This window comes from Hyperolius riggenbachi, chromosome 3, assembly GCF_040937935.1.
Source record: "Hyperolius riggenbachi isolate aHypRig1 chromosome 3, aHypRig1.pri, whole genome shotgun sequence".
Classification (NCBI taxonomy): domain Eukaryota; kingdom Metazoa; phylum Chordata; class Amphibia; order Anura; family Hyperoliidae; genus Hyperolius; species Hyperolius riggenbachi.
In genome coordinates this window covers 140315759-140334116 of record NC_090648.1, presented here as the reverse complement: position 1 = coordinate 140334116, position 18358 = coordinate 140315759, and the positions used below count along the sequence as shown (strand labels likewise).

Below are 18358 nucleotides of genomic sequence, written 5' to 3'. Positions count from 1 at the left end.
AGCGCGTGATTCGCCAGGCTGTGCAATGGGAAGGATCGGAACTGCCCATGACGTCATGTCCGATCATCACCATGGCGACGGGAGAAGCGACGATAGGAAATCACGCTTCACGCGGGATCTCGGACGCGTAAGTATGGCCGGCGGGGATTTGGTGGTTGGATGCGGGTGCGAAGGACATGGCGTACTACTAGCTAGCGTACTGCTAGCTACAGCAAGAAGAAAAAAAATTATTTTACAAAAACGGTAATGCGTACTTATGTACGCATTACCCAGAACGCCGGGGAGGTTAAGCTCAGTGTGGACAAAATTGAATTTTCCTTGCTGCTTCCCTATCAGGCATAAGCAGCATAACAATCAGTGTTGATAACAGAGTAATAACTTTAGTTCCTCCAGCTTGTGGCTAAGGGGCGACATTTGGTTTGGCATTCTCGCTGAGGCCTCTTGCACACTTGCGCGCTGCGTTGCTCCATGGTAAGCTTCCCTACTGCAAGGGTCATGATCTGTGCCTGCCACATGGATTACGCAGTAAGTGTGTACGACGGGAGCATGGTGCTACGTGCTGCTCATGTGTGAAATGTTGGAAATCCCAGCATCGTACTTTCTGCCCAGCAGTGAGTTCATCACTAGCTGGGGGGTGGCCTATGCCTATGGTCATATGAAGCCTCCTATCTGCGAACATCCCACTAATCTCTGCAGTCTCCAACTAAATGCATCTTCTGCCATTACTCCTTGCAATTAGGGAAGGGAGGGAAGGAGGAACAATGACATGGCACACAGTGGGTGGTGTAAGGAGGGGAAGAATGCGCTTAGTTGCTGTCGTTGCTTTAAGATCAGATGACATTTACTTTTTATAATATGTTTGTAGCTGTGTGTGTGTGTATGTAGTGTGTATGTAGTGTGTGTGTGTGTGTGTGTGTGTGTGTGTGTGTAGTGTGTGTGTGTGTAGTGTGTGTGTGTGTGTGTGTGTGTGTAGTGGTACTGTGCGTGTGTGTGTAGTAGTACTGTGTGTGTGTGTGTGTGTGTGTGTGTGTTTTTGTGTGTGTGTGATGGGGGGGGGGGAGTGCTAGAGGGCCAAACTAGCGAAAGTAAACACATTGTTTGCTGATTGCCGTTAGGTACACTATCAGGGGCGTAACTAGACTTAAAGGCAGAGCTGGATCAACCAGGCAACCTAGGCAGGTGCCTAGGGCCTACTGGGTGGCAAGGGGCCCAACAGTCACCTTCTCTGACCTCTCTACACTTGAGCCTGCGACTCCATTGCATCTTAATCCATCTCTGCTTAAAAGTAATCTGTAACAGAAAAAACAGCCCCTGGGCAGTACTTACCTTGGGAGGGGGAAGCCTCTGGATCCTAATGAGGCTTCCTCTGTCCTTTTCACCCTCCAGGATCCAACACTGGCAGCCCCCAAAAATCAGCCAACAAGCTTATTGGCTGTGGCGCTGGCGCAGGAGCGGATGAAATATTTACCTTCCGCTCTACTGCAGAGGTGCAGTAACGGCTTTCCGGTGGGCACGATAGCCAAGCCATACCGGGTCCACTCTACTGCGCAGGCATACTCGCGCTGGCACAGTAGAGTGGACATGATCCAGCTCAAATATATCCGACCACAGGAAATAACCCGTATACCAGTGGTAGTTGCTAATCAGTGGCTGTTACTACTGCCAGCATAGTGGAGGCTGCTAGTAATCAGTGGCTGTTACTACTGCTGGCAGAGTGGAGGCTGCTAGTAATCAGTGGCTGTTACTACTGCCAGCATAGTGGAGGCTGCTAGTAATCAGTGGCTGTTACTACTGCCAGCATAGTGGAGGCTGCTAATCAGTGGCTGTTACTACTGCCGGCATAGTGGAGGCTGCTAATCAGTGGCTGTTACTACTGCCGGCATAGTGGAGGCTGCTAATCAGTGGCTGTTACTACTGCCGGCATAGTGGAGGCTGCTAATCAGTGGCTGTTACTACTGCCGGCATAGTGGAGGCTGCTAATCAGTGGCTGTTACTACTGCCGGCATAGTGGAGGCTGCTAATCAGTGGCTGTTACTACTGCCGGCATAGTGGAGGCTGCTAATCAGTGGCTGTTACTACTGCCGGCATAGTGGAGGCTGCTAATCAGTGGCTGTTACTACTGGCAGCAGAGTGGAGGCTGCTAATCAGTGGCTGTTACTACTGCCGGCATAGTGGAGGCTGCTAATCAGTGGCTGTTACTACTGCCAGCATAGTGGAGGCTGCTAATCAGTGGCTATTACTACTGCCAGCATAGTGGAGGCTGCTAATCAGTGGCTGTTACTACTGCCAGCATAGTGGAGGCTGCTAATCAGTGGCTGTTACTACTGCCAGCATAGTGGAGGCTGCTAATCAGTGGCTGTTACTACTGCCAGCATAGTGGAGGCTGCTAATCAGTGGCTGTTACTACTGCCAGCATAGTGGAGGCTGCTAATCAGTGGCTGTTACTACTGTCAGCATAGTGGAGGCTGCTAATCATCAGTAACTGCTACTTCTACAGTGGTGGCTGATAACTTACAGGCAAACAAAATGGGGAGGCAGTGAAGCGCCACAAGGTGGCCCCTGAATGCATTACTGCGGCTATGGCCTATAGTCCGCATTGAATTGACAACGGTAGAGAACTTTGTGACCCTCCAGAAAGGATCAGTGAGCTGCCTCTGTCCCCCGGACTGGACTTTAGACATGTCTGGCCTAGAAGGGGCCCTGAAGGTGCACATTGGTCAGTGGCTTCTTTGCGTGCATAACATCAACTCCCACTACAAATGTTATATGGTTGTGTTATAAATATAACGCAATGCGAAGCAATGCCCCAGTGTGAAACTAACCTTTATCTCCAGTCTGGAGAACTTCAATAAATTAGATTCCGGATCTCTGTTCTTTAAATCATCAGTTAGGATAAGTCAGTGAGCCTCACTTACACAGCTTCACAGCTCTTCAGGATATTAAGGGATTAAATGTTGTTTAGGTGGTCTTGAGAATTACTAGCAATCGTCCCCTGCTGGAAAACTATTCTCTCCGGTGTGATTTCTTATTACTGTGTCATTACTGAACTTGGCACTAGCCCTGGAACTGTGCTTACCATCACCATTTCATTATACATGTCTAAATACCATACAGAATGTCAACTTATTTACATCATGATGCAAAAAAAATAATTCTAGATTGGTAACTGTAACCTACCATGATAATGAATATTCATGAGTGAAGAACGATGAATCATTCCCATGAAAAGCATCTGATGGCTTTCAATGACATTGCTAATATCTGTCTTCAGTCCTGGAAGCTCAGCGCAATGTGATTGCTGGAAAGAATCAAGTTTGTTTTCCTGCAAATCTGCTGATGGTAATTAAAGAGCGGAGAAAGACGATACAATGTCATCTCTCTGGCTCAGTACAATGAGGATGTCACCGAGGAAGCACTAATGGGTTACTGACTGTAGGGCAAGGCATTAGAAAGTATTGTTCCCGCAAGAGATCAGTATGAAGTATGTGTTGTGTGTTTCACCGGAGACAGGCTTATGTCTCCTCCTGACCAGAGGCAAGCAGTGATCAGCAATCAGCCTTGCATTGTCAGAATAACAGATAAATATGTAAAAAAAACGCATTGTGTAACAGAGAAGATTACCACAAATAAAACAATAAAAATATAACATTTAAACCTATTTCTTAGATGTATTGGCTAATACGAGAAAGTAAGAAAGCAACACAGAAGAGTTACAGATAGATAGATAGATAGATAGATAGATAGATAGATAGATAGATAGATAGATAGATAGATAGATAGAACACACTGGGCAGAATTGCATATGTATTCGGAAGAAAGAAAGAAAGAAAGAAAGAAAGAAAGAAAGAAAGAAAGAAAGAAAGAAAGAAAGAAAGAAAGAAAGAAAGGAAAAAGAAAAGAATTGGGACAGTTGCAATAATCTATTGGGACAGACAGTTGGATAGATTATTAGAGAAACAGAGAGAGATACTAGCAAATAGATAGATAGATAGATAGATAGATAGATAGATAGATAGATAGATAGATCAACCGACCTCTGAGATTATTACATAGATAGGTAGATATACAAACAGACAAGTAAACACCAGAGCTGTATAGTAAGCTTACATTAGATATACTGTAGATGTGTATTTTGATTTTCATCTCATGTAGCTATGTAACAGACTGACCTACAGAGAACTTATAGACATTATTTGGTACCTTGCCATATTCAGATATAGCTTCTTAATAATAATACTTACTTACTTCAGTCCTTATATGATATTATCAGTTACCGTAAATGAAAGATTCACCTGATTTCACCCCAACCTCCCATACTCCAGTCCTTCTATTGTTCAGCAGAGCTCCACAGTAAATAGAAATACAAAGCACTGAGTTATAAATGCATTATATAGCGATTTAACTCTAAAAGTAATGACCTGTTTTGTGGAGAATGTTAGTTGCCATATAATAGCTGGTAAAAGATCTGAAACATTTATCTACTCACCAAATCCTGCTTCGCTGGTATAGTTCCATCTCCATCCTCAGAGTCATAAAGTTGGAGTGAGTGTTTCTGCGTGCTTCTGCTGCACAGTACAGCGTTCCTGCTGCTGATGGCTGAGGAGGACGCTGAGAGACGAGCAGTGAGTGCAGGGGGAGGAGAGTAAGTGCATCATGCCAAACAGGCAAACCATTGACAATAAAGTACTGCTCCTAGCACAGTAAGGTACCACAGCATGTACTCCTATAAATAACAGAGGCGGAGGGAGAGATACTATTATCGGAAGCTTTTTGTACCTTTAGCCTCCTCTGGGTTATTGAATAGAGATGGTCAATAGGATATTAGTAGGTAGGGATGAGCTCTTGGGATCGGAAAAAGTTTTGAGTTATGTTTTTTGCATTGAAATTTGGCTGCCTGTTCCAAGTAAAATCATGAAAATCTGAAATTGCACTGTTTCGAGTACCACACTCTGTTTTGACGATTCAAAAATTGGCTTCAGAAACAAGAATTTCGGCAAATGACATTATTATGATGGTTACAAAAGTGAACATTGGCTTCTTGAACAATTTTAGGCCTATAGTAACATCAACAAAATGGCCATTGGGGATTTCCTGGTCCCTGGAGGTCACACTTAAAGGATACCAGAACTGACATGTGACATGATGAGATAGACATGTGTATGTACAGTGCCTTGCACAGAAATAACTATGCTGTGTTCCTTTTTTTTCTCTGCCTGAAAGAGTTAAATATCAGTTATGCAAGTGGCTGACTCAATCCTGACTCAGACAGGAAGTGACTACAGTGTGACCCTCACTGATAAGAAATTCCAACTATAAAACACTTTCCTAGCAGAAAATGGCTTCTGAGAGCAAGAAAGAGGTAAAAAAGGAGAATTTTTTTTATCAGTGAGGGTCACACTGTAGTCACTTCCTGTCTGAGTCAGGACTGAGTCAGCCACTTGCATACCTGATATTTAACTCTTTCATGCAGAGAAAGAAAAAAAGGAACACAGCGTAGTTATTTGTGTGCTAGGCACTGTACATACACATGTCTATCTCATCATGTCACATGTCAGTTCGGGGATCCTTTAAGAGGCAGAATGAGCCTTTTTTTCACATGGGTTCCCCTGCCCTGATCCCTTGGACCACTGATCCATGTGGAAAACCGCTGTTTCTGCCACTCTAATGTGGCCTCCACGGACCGGGGATTTCCTGGCAGCCATCTTTTTGGTGTCACTATTTGCTGAAAATTCTTCTTTCAGAAGCCGCTTTTCGCATTCCCAGCCAATGCAATACAGATGCAGAGGCTGTCTATGGCCATTCAGTGCTGGGAGTTTGTCAGGATTGGCAGTTGCGCGTGACTTCCTTAAAGAAGTATTCATGGTTAATTTACAACAATAAGGGACTTTATTCATGTTTTTGTGTTTTTTTTAACTCTTTGTGGAAATGGGTAAGAAGTACATCAGTACCCCTATACTTATTTTTTTTTTTTTTTGATTTAACATGTCAACTTTATTGAAGATAATGCAGTACGATACAAGGTAGTTATTTAACCGCACGCAGGCGGCAATTACTTTGTATTAACAGACTTAAGGGTTAATGGAGTGGAACATTGAAATATTGTGTAGGTATTGAAATAATTAAAAAGTCCAGAAGAGGATGCCTGCAGATGACAGAATAAATTGACCAACAAAGAGACATGTTATAACATGACAACATAGCAACAAACCCTAACAATGAAAATTATATACAGTAGGCAGCCGAATTCCCCACAAACCCACCCCCACCCCACCCGAACTGCAGCATCATAAGCTGTGTAGAGATCTAATAGACAGTTCAGATTTTGCATCGTGTATATCGTGAGTTAACCCAGGTATCCTATATGGCGTAAAATTTGCGCTCAGTCCCTCTGCGTGAATAAATGGCCTTGTGAAGAGGAAGAATTAAGTTAACTGCCCTTATCCAGTCAATTAATTCAGGGACCTCGGGTTGTATCTAGTGCCGTGTAAGGACCTTGCGAGCTATATGCAGAACATTAAGCAGAAAAGTTTTTGTGTACTTATTATGAGTGACATTTTGGTCGTCTGGGGATCGACCAGGGATAAGTTTTTAGAGTTTGTAGAGTTTATTCAAGATAATGCATTTGAATTGTCTTTCACAAGTGAATGAGGAGGACACGAAATCACCTTTTTGGATTTGCGATTGGTTGTTGAAGATCACAAAGTGGTGACGGAGGGATTTAGAAAACCAACGGCCACCAATTCAGTTCTGCATGGAGAGAGTTATCATCTGAGACATACAATTGAGGCTATCCCGTATAGCCAGTTTGTGAGGTTACGCAGGAATAATTCAGAGTACTCTAAATTCGTAGAACAAGCTATGGAGTTAAAAGCAAGACTCCTAGCCCGAGGTTACCAGGAGTTAAATATTCAGCAGGCATTTGAGAAAGCTTCTGAATTGGATCGAGCAGGCTTGCTCAATTATAAGACAAGGAAAAAGAATAGAAACAGATTTCCGTTTGTGTTTGATTATAACCCGATGCACAAAAGAATTAAAGAGATTATTTTGAGACATTGGCCAATTTTGAAAGATGATAGAGAGATTTCCCAAGATAAAAAACAGAGTCCTTTGATTACGTTTAGGAGGTGTGAAACAATAGGAAGTAGAATCACACAGAGCGAATTTAAGCTTGTTAGTCAGGGTACTTGGTTAGATAATATGAGATATAAAGGCTCTAGGCCTTGTGGCCATTGTGTGGCTTGTCCTAATATGGCAAGATGTGACAGGGTACGGCTAGGCCCTATTGACTGGAAAATCAAATCCTTGATTACATGCAGAACTGAATTTGTGGTTTACGCGATCATATGTAGTTGTAATCGGTACTATATAGGTATGACAACCCGTAATTTGCGGAGACGAATTAGGGAACACGTTAAGTCGGTTAGTTCAAAAGAAGGTTGTCCACGACTAATTGAACATATGAATGAGTTTCACGGAGGGAGGACCTCAGAAATGAGAGGGTTAGGTTTACTACATATTCCCCTCAATAGTAGAGGGGGAGATAGGGAAAATATTTTGTTACAGAAAGAGGCATGGTTAATTAGTATAACTGAAGCCTTGGGTCCTCTTGGACTTAATGAGCGGAATGACTTGACGTGTTTCCTATAATAGGCTGTAACTTGGATTTATAATTGACAGAATTGAGGCAGTTATTGAGACCTAGGTCTTCTCTCTCCTCCCTTCCCTTCACCACCATCTTTCTTCCTTGTCCCCTCCTTCCCCCCCCCTCCCTTTCCCCCCCCCCCCCCCTCTTTTTTCCATCCCCCAGAGAGAGAAAACAATTCCTTTCTCCCTTGATTGATTGGCCCCTTTTTCTATCATGGTCGGATTTTTAGTCATATGTAATATTACTGACTTTTTATACCTGGTATAATGTTTAACTTAAAATCAACTATAAATTAATCTATATTTATGGAAAAAATGGTGTAATTTGATGAATTAATACAGGATATGGAGATTTTAGATGCGATAGGTGATTAAAAGCCTTGTTTTTCTTACAGTTATTATTATTTGAATGAGTAGATGATTAGTGTTTAAGAGGTGATAGTCTTTATAAGGACCTTTATGCACTTTCTCTTGCCACTTTGGTTTCCACACTCGTTCTTCTTGGATCTGGCTAATGAAAGCACTGATGCTCCCTGTGGCAAATTTTCTTCTTTTTTTCAGGATGCAGTTTGCATCTTGGCCAAAAGATGGCAGCAGGCGCAAGCTTTTTCTTCCCATGCGCAGGCACGGAGCGCACGCGTAGGGTGGAAGTACGTGGGCAAAAGGGAGGAAGTGAGCGTGACGGCATGACGCCTTAAAGGCGGAAGACGCCGACACGACACACCAGCAACCCACGATGCGCCGATACCGGACGTAGGAGCCGGAGCTACCACCACACCGGGACCCAGATAGCGCGACACCGCCCCTCTGATGAGGCCCACGGATAGCTAGGGCGAAACGGCTGTAAGGGCAGTCACCCTGGAGAATCCCTGAGCATCGGTGCTTTTATCCAGATCCACACCTGCTACCACAGGGGTCACGCAAGTATAGCCTGCACTGCAAAAATCTACGCTCCCTGCATGTCATGTGCTTTGCAACCTGCCTTGTTTATGCTGAATTATGGGCATGTTTTGAACTGTTGTTCTGAGGATCAGAGTGTATTGTCACAAGGTGCCTGATGCACAGCAGTGACTTCGAAACCTATCAATGTGTGAATAAAGTGGTGACATCTTTTTATCCTGAAGTGCTTGCCAAGCTAGTCTCTTCTTTTTTTGACTTATTATGAGTGTCATGAGAAATCATATTAAGTAGGCAAAATTTAGGGTCAAGAGCAACAGAGCAGCCCATTTTGTCGTTTAAGAATTTGACGATTTGCTGCCAATAAATGTTTACCTCGGGACAGGTCCATATCATATGATAAAAGGTGCCTTGGGACAGGGCACATTTAGGACATAGAGGTGAATATCCAGTACGGAATTTAGCTAGTCTGACCGGAGTGAGGTAGGCTCGATGCACCACATAGAGACTAAGTAGCCTGTCTGGAATGTGGGGGGAAACCCTAGCAGAATCTTCAAGAGCCTCCTCCCAATCTTCATCCGAGACCCCTATACTTATTTTACCTGGGGAGTGGGCAGGCATCTGGGAGTCCGCTTGTTAAAGGGCACCCACGGATGCCACCATGAACACCCCGGGGCATGGACCACCCCACCTACAGTACCGAAGGATTGGACAAGAGCTCTGGGGGAGAGGGAGAGGCTTGGTCGTCCCTCTCTTCCAGAGCCCCCCATACCAGGAACCATGCGGGCTGGTATAGTTCAGGGTGCGAAGCCCCACGTGGTCCAGCCTTCGCATTCTGGCTATCCCAGCCTGCATGGGTGACAAGGGGCTAAAGAGGCTTGGGAGGGGTGACCCCATGCTGTACGTTTTCATAAAATGTAGTATAATGTGTGTTCAAAACTCAGATTGCAGTACAGTGTATTGCAGAAAAGTGCCATTTTACACAGTTAAAAAACATTTTTCCTATGAAACTTTTTGGTGATAATGAGCATGTACGGACTTTGCTATTACAGTAACCATGAAAATAGGTGCCATGAAAATTGGAACCCGAAATTCATTATTTGCCTACGGAACACCGAATTTCATAGAAATTGTAATATTGTAATTCAGCTGTTCCGGTCAATACTACTAGTAGTTTCGACTTGCATGCACATTTAATGCAAACTGTATGTAGCATGGAATCGGGCCAATCAAAATTGGCGCAATGTGCATTAGGGAGGTTGCCGCAATTTCAAGCTGCATACAGTTTGCATGCAACTTGGAATTACAGTAAAACTCACGTTATCCAGCATTCAGGCAACCAGCACTCGCAAGCAACTGGATAACTTTGATGCCATGGGGTTGTGTGCCTCTCTGTCTTTCCCCAGCCATGCAGAGCATTGAGCAGCAGAGTGACTTACCAGAGAACCAAGCGCCACACTCCACTGTGCTTTATACAGCCACCAGCTGTTCTGCTGCATCCTCCAGGCTCCTGATGCATGTCATGTGATCTGATGCATGTCAGGTGACACACAATGGGAGCCTACTGAGAATCCAGCAGAATATTCAGTGGCTGTAAGAAACAAAGAGGAGTATGGTGCATAGCTGGGAAAGGGGCTCTCATGTAACTGGAAAGTACCATTATCCAGTACCATGCAGCCCCATGCACATGCAAAAAGGGTGCCAGGTAAAATATGGGTGCAGGAAATAGCTGCTAGTAGAATACTGGTACAAGTACCAAGAGTCTAATATTGTGTAGTGCTTATTATGGTAGTAAAATATCTGTTAATGTCACTGATATTTTACTATAGCTAAACCTAACCCTCTTCTCACACAGAGCCCTCCCACTAAGCCCAACCCCCCCACCCCTCCTATGCCTAACTCTAACTGAGTGATGCATAACTTAAAAATAACACCAACGATGCCTAACCTTAACCAAACACCCCCCCGCGCGCACACACGCACGCACGCACACACACACACACACACACACACACCACACACCACACACACACACACACACACACACACACACACACACACACACCACACACACACACACACACACACACACACACCACACACCACACACACACACACACACACACACACACACACACACACACACCACACACACACACACACACACACACACCACACACACACACACACACACACACACCACGCATGCACGCACGCACGCACACACACACCACACGCACACACGCACGCACGCACGCACGCACACACACACACACACACACACACACACACACACACACACACTGCAATCCCGCAGAACAATGAAGAATATTGGGAGCTGCGCCCCCATAGGCAATTTGTAGCCGCAGTTTGCATAGCAGGTGACCCCAGTGCCTGCTATTTTATCTCCCGGACCCAAATTTCTCCCTGTAGTCACCATGTGTATTGGCACCTATGGTGGCACCCAAACTCCCATGCTGCCTCAGGAGCCCAAATTTCCTGCTTTCGGCAGTCCCCACCTGAGCTGGATAATGAGGTTTCACTGTATTGCATCTCACTGACCGTCTCTATTCCCATACCTCACAACTTTATGAGATAAGATAGTGGGACACTGTAAGACACACCCCTGCCATACCTCTAACCACTCCCCCACCACACCCCTTGCCTTGCTGGTCCTTTTTATCAGCATCCGTTTTTTTTAACTTTAACATTTAAAAAATAAGAAATATATCAATTTGATTGATGGGAATACAGTTTAGAGTCAGTTAAACACAATCAGTAGAAAAATACATATATATATTTACATAGATCTGTACACCAATCCTGAAAGAGGGACACATAAGGATGAAAGAGGGATTTAGTTCTCAAAGAGGGACTGTCCCTCCAAAAGAGTGCTATGTCTATTCCTGTAGAATGAATCCTAAAATACAGTGCAATGGTTAAAAAAGAAAAGAAAAAGTGACAAATAAAGAAAAATCGTGACTGAACCACTATAATTGGCAATTAAATAGAATCTAATTTACTGACAACAATGTCATCCCAGTACACTCTCTCACTTGTGAAGTACACAGCCTCAGGGCAGTTCATGCTGGTATGAGGTTGGCACAGAGCCTCTGGCACACCGTAGAGATGCACACAGCATCTGAGGCTCTGCACTGCATACCTACTAATATGAGCTCCAAGCAGGCTGATTTGGAAGAGCAGTCAACAGTACTGACCCTACACATAGGCAGGCCCTCGTTTCCTGAGGCTAGAGAGCTTGTGGCAATCCAGCAAATCTGTTACCAGGAGGCAAAAAGTTTTCAAATCTTTCTTGTCTGTCATATCAGACAATAGTGAGGGTTGCTAGTGAGCGAAATAGCAGTCATGCAGCTGCAATCATGTACAGCATGTGCTATGAAGATTTGTAGTAATTGTATTGAAGCAGGTATTAATGTTTATAGCCACTATTTAGCCGTTTATAGACGCTATTTATCATTTATAGCCGCTAATCCTGGCTTAGGGTTAAATAGACAGGGGTCTTTAGTGTTAGTTAGTGGGTTTAGAAGCTACAGTTAGGCACCATGTGGGGGGGTTAATGTTAGGCCACAGGGGTGTAAGGTCACGCACCACAGTGGCAGTGGTGGCACCAGGGGGGAACTTGTGGGGGCTGTAGCACCCCCTAAATTCTCATTAGCAACCTGATACTGCCTGCCACTATGGCAGTACTGTCAGGGTGCTAATATCTGGGAAGGTGGCAGCCAGGCAGGGGAGGAGGGGCATATGCAGAAGAAGACCAAGTAAAAATACTTACATTGCCGTCCGCCAGCACCACATGTTCTTACTTCCTGGTCCTGTGTTCCATTTTATAGTAACAGAGCCCCAGCCCTGTTACTATGAGATGGAGGCCCAAATGCAATTCACTTTTTCACCTGAGTTTTCTCCTAGGTGATAATTTTAGACTTGTCAATAAAATACCTTTTAAGCCACCAGAAAGGAAGAAAATACTCAAAATAATTTTGACAGTACTTTTGCATCTACTTTTTGGTACTTTTTTAGTTAAAAAATGCTGGAAAGTTATTTTAAATCAAAGATTAAAAATTATCTCCTAGGAGAAAACGCAGGTGAAAATGTGAATTGCATTATGGACCGGAATGCGGGACCAAGAAGTAAGTACATAGGGTGTGTGGATCCCGACAGCGCAAGTATTTAACCCACTATCGCTCTCCATGCGCCCCTCCTCCCCCGCCTGGCTAGCCTATACCTGGCTACCTATACAGGGGACACCTATACCTGGCTACCTATACAGGGGACACCTATACCTGGCTACCTATACAGGGGACACCTATACCTGGCTACCTATACAGGGGACACCTATACCTGGCTACCTATACAGGGGACACCTATACCTGGCTACCTATATAGGGGACACCTATACCTGGCTACCTATACAGGGGACACCTATACCTGGCTACCTATACAGGGGACACCTATACCTGGCTCAGATAAGCACTCCAGAAGGATTTAAAAGTTCATGAATGTATTTTTCATGTAATGATATACAAACTTTGGTCATCATTCCAGGAACCTTCCTCTAGGCGGAACCAATACACAATGATCCAGCGGGAGGTGCAGGACATGATGGGGTGTGTAAGCTCTAACCTCTAAGCAGCTGCTGCTTGGTTCTTATGGATTAAATTAGCTTTTGAGTTATTTATCACAATACCTAATCCCAACCACCCCTTTACCAAAATATCACTTGAGGTGTAGCTGCAGACACATAGCCCACCCTAGTGTGTTTTTTTGTGCTGTAGTGGTTAGCACTCTCACCTTGCATCGCTTGGTCCCCGGTTCAAATCCCAGCCAGGTCAGGATCTGCAAGAAGTTTGTATGTTCTCCCCGTGTCTGCGTGGGGTTTCCCCGGGCACTCCTGTTTCCTCCCACATCCCAAAACACATACAGATAATTTAATGGGCTTCCCCCTAAAATTGGCCCTAGACTAAAAAATATACTTTTCATGCACTGCACAATACATACATAGACATATGACTATGGTAGGGACTAGATTGTAAGCTCCTTTGAGGGACAGTTAGTGACAAGACTATACAGTATATACTCTGTGCAGTGCTGTGGAAGATGTTGGCGCTATATAAATACTAAATAATAATAATAATTTATACTAAGGAGGAGGGCCTTAAGCAAGTCCTCAGGTCCAGGGGCCCAGGTGCAGTTGCAACCTCTGGATCTGCTAGGGCTACACTACTGTTAATACCATAGTTGCACACTTTTGTTGTTTTGTTGTCCCATTCACAACTTTCCCATTATGTATGAATTAACATTTTATTTTTGCAAGGTGCAAAGTGAATCTTAAATAGAACAGTTTTTCCCCTTGCATTCCTATGTGCACTCTCTCTAATATCTCTTCATTGCATACATCACATAAATCTTGTATGTACCTGAAGGGGAACCGGGTAAAATTATTTAAAGAGAACCCGAGGTGGGTTTCTGACATCAATATTAGGACACAGAGGCACACTCTGCATACATTGCCCAGCCTCTGTGTCCTTACAGTGTGCCCCCATACTCTTTCCTTGTGCTCTGCTGTCCCCCATTATAAAAACCACCAGGCTATCGACACGCAGATTGTGGCTGTTTACCTTTGGCTGCCTCTCAGCGCCGCTCCCTCTATAGCGTGGCTTCCCACCTGTGTCCCTTCCCTCTCCGCCTCCATAAGCTTTCTCCAATCGGCTTACAGAGGCGGGGTGGGAAGAGACACAGGTGGGGAGCCGCGCTATACAGGAGGCATGTCGCTAGCCTGGTGCACTGGTGTACCAATAGGGGATGCGACCCCCTAGGGCCCGCTCAGGGACTTTTGGGGGCAGGAGAGGTCGCAGCATAAGAGGAGAGTGTGGAAGATCGGTGGGGAGGGGGGAAATTCCCCCCCCCTCCCTCACCTCGGGCTCTCCTCTCTGCGCTCCCCCTCCTGCAATTATTGGTGGCAGCGGGCAGGCAGCAGCGGCGGTGGCGGCAGAATGATACATTACCTCCTTCTCGCTGGAGGACTTCCGTTCTCTAAGAGCTTCTTTCAACTTCCTGTGTAAACAGGAAGTTGCTCTTAGAGAACGGAAGTCCTATAGCGAGAAGGAGGGAATGTATCATTCTGCCGGCACCGCCGCTGCTGCTGCTGCCTGCCCGCTGCCACCAATGATTGCAGGAGGGGGAGCACAGAGAGGAGAGCCCGAGGTGAGGGGGGGGGGAATTTCCCCCCTCCCCACCGATCTGCCACACTCTCCTCTTATGCTGCGACCCCTCCTGCCCCCCCAAAAGTCCCTGAGCGGGTGGGGGGGAGGCGGATTTTTTTTTTTTGCAGGGGGGCCCGGAGATTTCTAGGTATGCCCCTGGCCTGGTGGTTTTTATAATGGGGGTGCTAGACTGGGGGCACACTGTAAGGACACAGAGGCTGAGCATTGTATGCAGAATGTGCCTCTGTGTCCTAATATTGTTGTCAGAAACCCACCTCGGGTTCTCTTTAAAATAAACACATGATGTACCTACAAATGAATATTACACATTTACCTGTTTTAATGGCAGAAGCCCATCTGGCTGACTGGTATTTCTGGGTGGGAGAGGGGGAATTTGTATCTTTTTTGGCTGTTTGAAAATGCCTCTTTTCATCACAGGATGAATGCCAAGCAATACTGTATGTATTAAAAACTGTCCTTCCTGAGCTTAAGAAGCACCAGCCATTGGAGATAAACACACCTCTGACTACAGATGGGTTCTGCAGGTGGTCACATCTATTCCTCCAGCAAGAGCACCTGGTCCAGATGGCTTTATATTCTAAAATATGCAAACAGCTCCCAGCTAACTTTAGCCTTTAAAGTAAGATGTTACTCAGCATAAAAAAAATTCTCTAAATCGTTGAAGTTTCCCTGAACCAGAACATTTTTTAACTTACTTTTAATTCTGATTTATGTGCAGTGCTGTGACATATGTCACATCACCATCTGCACCTTCCAGTGCCCCCTGTAGCCCCTGCTCTGCTCAGCCAAAATCTCCATTGTCGAATATGGGCGGGGAGGAAGTGGCAGTTCCCCTCATCTCCACCCACCCCTAGGAACTCCCCCTTCACTCCCCACTGATCACTCCCAACATCAGTGCATGTAATGGCACACAGCCCAGGAGAGCTGCATCTTGTGTGGGCTTAGGGAGATTGATCTCAGAACAACAGTACACTAGGGGCCATATTCAATATTGGAGGGGGCGCTGGCAGCTGCAGATGGTGCTGGGACACATGTCACAGCAGCGCACATAAATCAGAATGAAAAGTATGTTAAAAGTTTTCCGATTCAGGGGTACTTCAAACACAGTAAATAATGAATATGAAACAGTATAAGATTGGTTTAATGTAATTTGAAGGCATATTTATACTTCACTGCAGCTAAGTGATAACTGCCAGTTTCAGGACAAATAATCAGACTTGTAACTAAAGAAAACACAATATGAAAATAAACCGATAAGATAAACAATTTTATCTATCCTTCGACTCTTCTTTTTTGAAAAGCATTATTGTTGCAATGTCTCATATGAATGATACAGTCTTTCACACAGTCTCAGTGTCCCAGAGCTAAGTATATAAACTATTCCCCTTTTATCTAGTCCCTGAACTCAGAATCTGTTCTCTTCCAGGCAAGAATTTTATGGCTGTAATTCCTTATCAGTGAGGATTATACTATAATCCACTGGTGTAACAATAGGGCCTGCAGCCCCTGCTCCCGCTCCCCGCTTGGGGCCATTTTGTGGGGGCTGGAGGGGTGGCAGCCTGAGGGGAAAGCCTTGGCCACAGTCGGCGGGGAGAGGGGAAGGGGAAGTTTCCCCCCTCTCCCTCACCTCGAATGCTCTCCTCTCTGCGCTCCCATCCAGCTTAAGTTACAGTGTGGGCAGCGGGCAGCGGCGGGCAGATACATACCTTCCGTGCGTTCCATCGCATACTCCTCGCTCTAGCGTCTGTTGTCACTTCCAGAAGTGACGTCAGCCGCTAGAACGAGAAGGTATGTATCTGCCCGCACACTGTAACTAGCTGGAGGGGAGTGCAGAGGGGAGAGCCCCGAGGTGAGGGAGAGGGGGGGAACTTCCCCTCTCCCCGCCGACTGTGGTCAAGGCTTTCCCCTCATGCTGCCACCCGTCCAGCCCCCACAAAACGGCTCCAGCTGGCCTCAGGGAGGGAGGGGGGGGGGCCCGCTCTGAAATTCTGCAGGGGGGCCCGGTGGGGCCTAGTTACGCCATTGATATAATCTGACAAGGTTGTGATTGGGGAGAAACTGTCATGTGCTTGCTTGACTAGAAAGGAGACAAAAAATAGGGGCACCAAAAGTTAAAACTATACGATAAAATCATAAAATTTCAAACTTCCCAACAGAGGTAGCTAATAGATGGATCAGACGAGAAGGGTCGGCACCACTCAAAAGTAATTATCGCTCTTTATTCAAAGTGCATACACGGCAGCAGGACAGACCGCTGTTTCGGGACAATTCCCTTCATCAACTGCATCAGCCAGGGAAGGGAATTGTCCCGAAACAGCGGTCTGTCCTGCTGCCGTGTATGCACTTTGAATAAAGAGCGATAATTACTTTTGAGTGGTGCCGACCCTTCTCGTTTGATGGATCTGTGGGACCTCAGGGGGCACTGAGGTCTGGGTACGGGCACACTCTCCCTGTGGCTTTCCGGTGCTGCCTTCCTTCCTCGTAGCTAATAGATGGAACAATGTTGAAGGCACTAAAATAGTTAAAAACTGTTTAAAAAGAAGGTAAGGGTTGACTTACCTTTATAAGCAGACTGATCAATGAATCAAGAATTTTTAGTATTTAGTAAAGCACAAAAAGACAACATGTTTCACAGCTTTACATTTCTTCCTCAGGTCAAAATACCATGCCTACCAAATCAGTGCTATGGAGCTGTGAGGTGCTCCATGTGGCAGACAGGGAAGGAAGGCCGATTGGGTGGTGCGGTAGTAATGTCACATGGTGGGCGGAGTGAGTAAGGAGACAATGCTCCTCTGGTTGAGGCCCGCTGTAAATATACTAGATTCCCAGCAGGGGCTGTTGTTTGAGTCCGCCTTGGACGAGTTTCATCTAGAGTGGGCATAGATTCAGTGAACTCATTCAACAATGAACACCAGCAAGAATTACTGTGTCAAACAGCTGAAACAGCATTTTTTTCTGGAAATGCTTCTGGTTTATTGCCCTCCCCTTTTTTTGGGAAGACCCACTAAGTGAACATTAAATCTACGCTGCCAGCTCTTCTGGTCCTTTGCTCTATCCTGACTGTACAAAACGGGGACGAGTCTGCATACAGGCATGTAGTGGGACAGCAACAACTTGGAACTAAATGCTCTCAAAACCATGGAGATGATAATAGACTTTAGGAGATCTCCCCCCAGCACCTCCCCTTAACCATAAATGGATCCACAATAACCCAGGTAGAGTCATTCAAGTTTCTTGGGTCCACAATCTCAAACAACCTAAATTGGGATAACAATACGGCCACTATCGTCAAGAAAGCGCAGCAGAGAATGTACCATCTATGGCAGCTGAGAAAGTTTGGCCTACCTAAAAATCTAATGGTGCAGTTCTACACAGCAATCATCGAATCCACCATGACATCATCTATGACTGTATGGTTTGGCTCCTGTTCAGCATTAGAAAAGGGGAGGCTGCAGCGCATCATCCGAACAGCGGAAAGGATAATTGGCTGTAGCTTACCTTCCCTGCAGCATCTTTACACTAGCAGGTGCAGAAAGAGAGCAACCAAAATTGCCTCTGACCCCTCTCACCCAGCT

The 18358-nt window shown here is 45.4% G+C and overlaps 1 protein-coding gene across 2 annotated transcripts in view; it reads right to left on the bottom strand.

The window, feature by feature from the left end:
* LOC137561174 (gonadotropin-releasing hormone II receptor-like) overlaps positions 1-15563 on the bottom strand; it is a 75200-nt gene extending 59637 nt beyond the window's left edge. The window contains exon 1 of one of the 2 annotated variants that reach the window (XM_068272433.1): positions 15479-15563. The gene's annotated coding sequence lies outside the window, so the exon portion shown is untranslated. Of the gene's footprint in view, positions 1-4486; positions 4579-15478 lie in introns of those variants that run through there. The other variant, XM_068272432.1, reaches the window with a different exon arrangement.
* Between the last annotated feature and the right edge of the window lie 2795 nt (positions 15564-18358).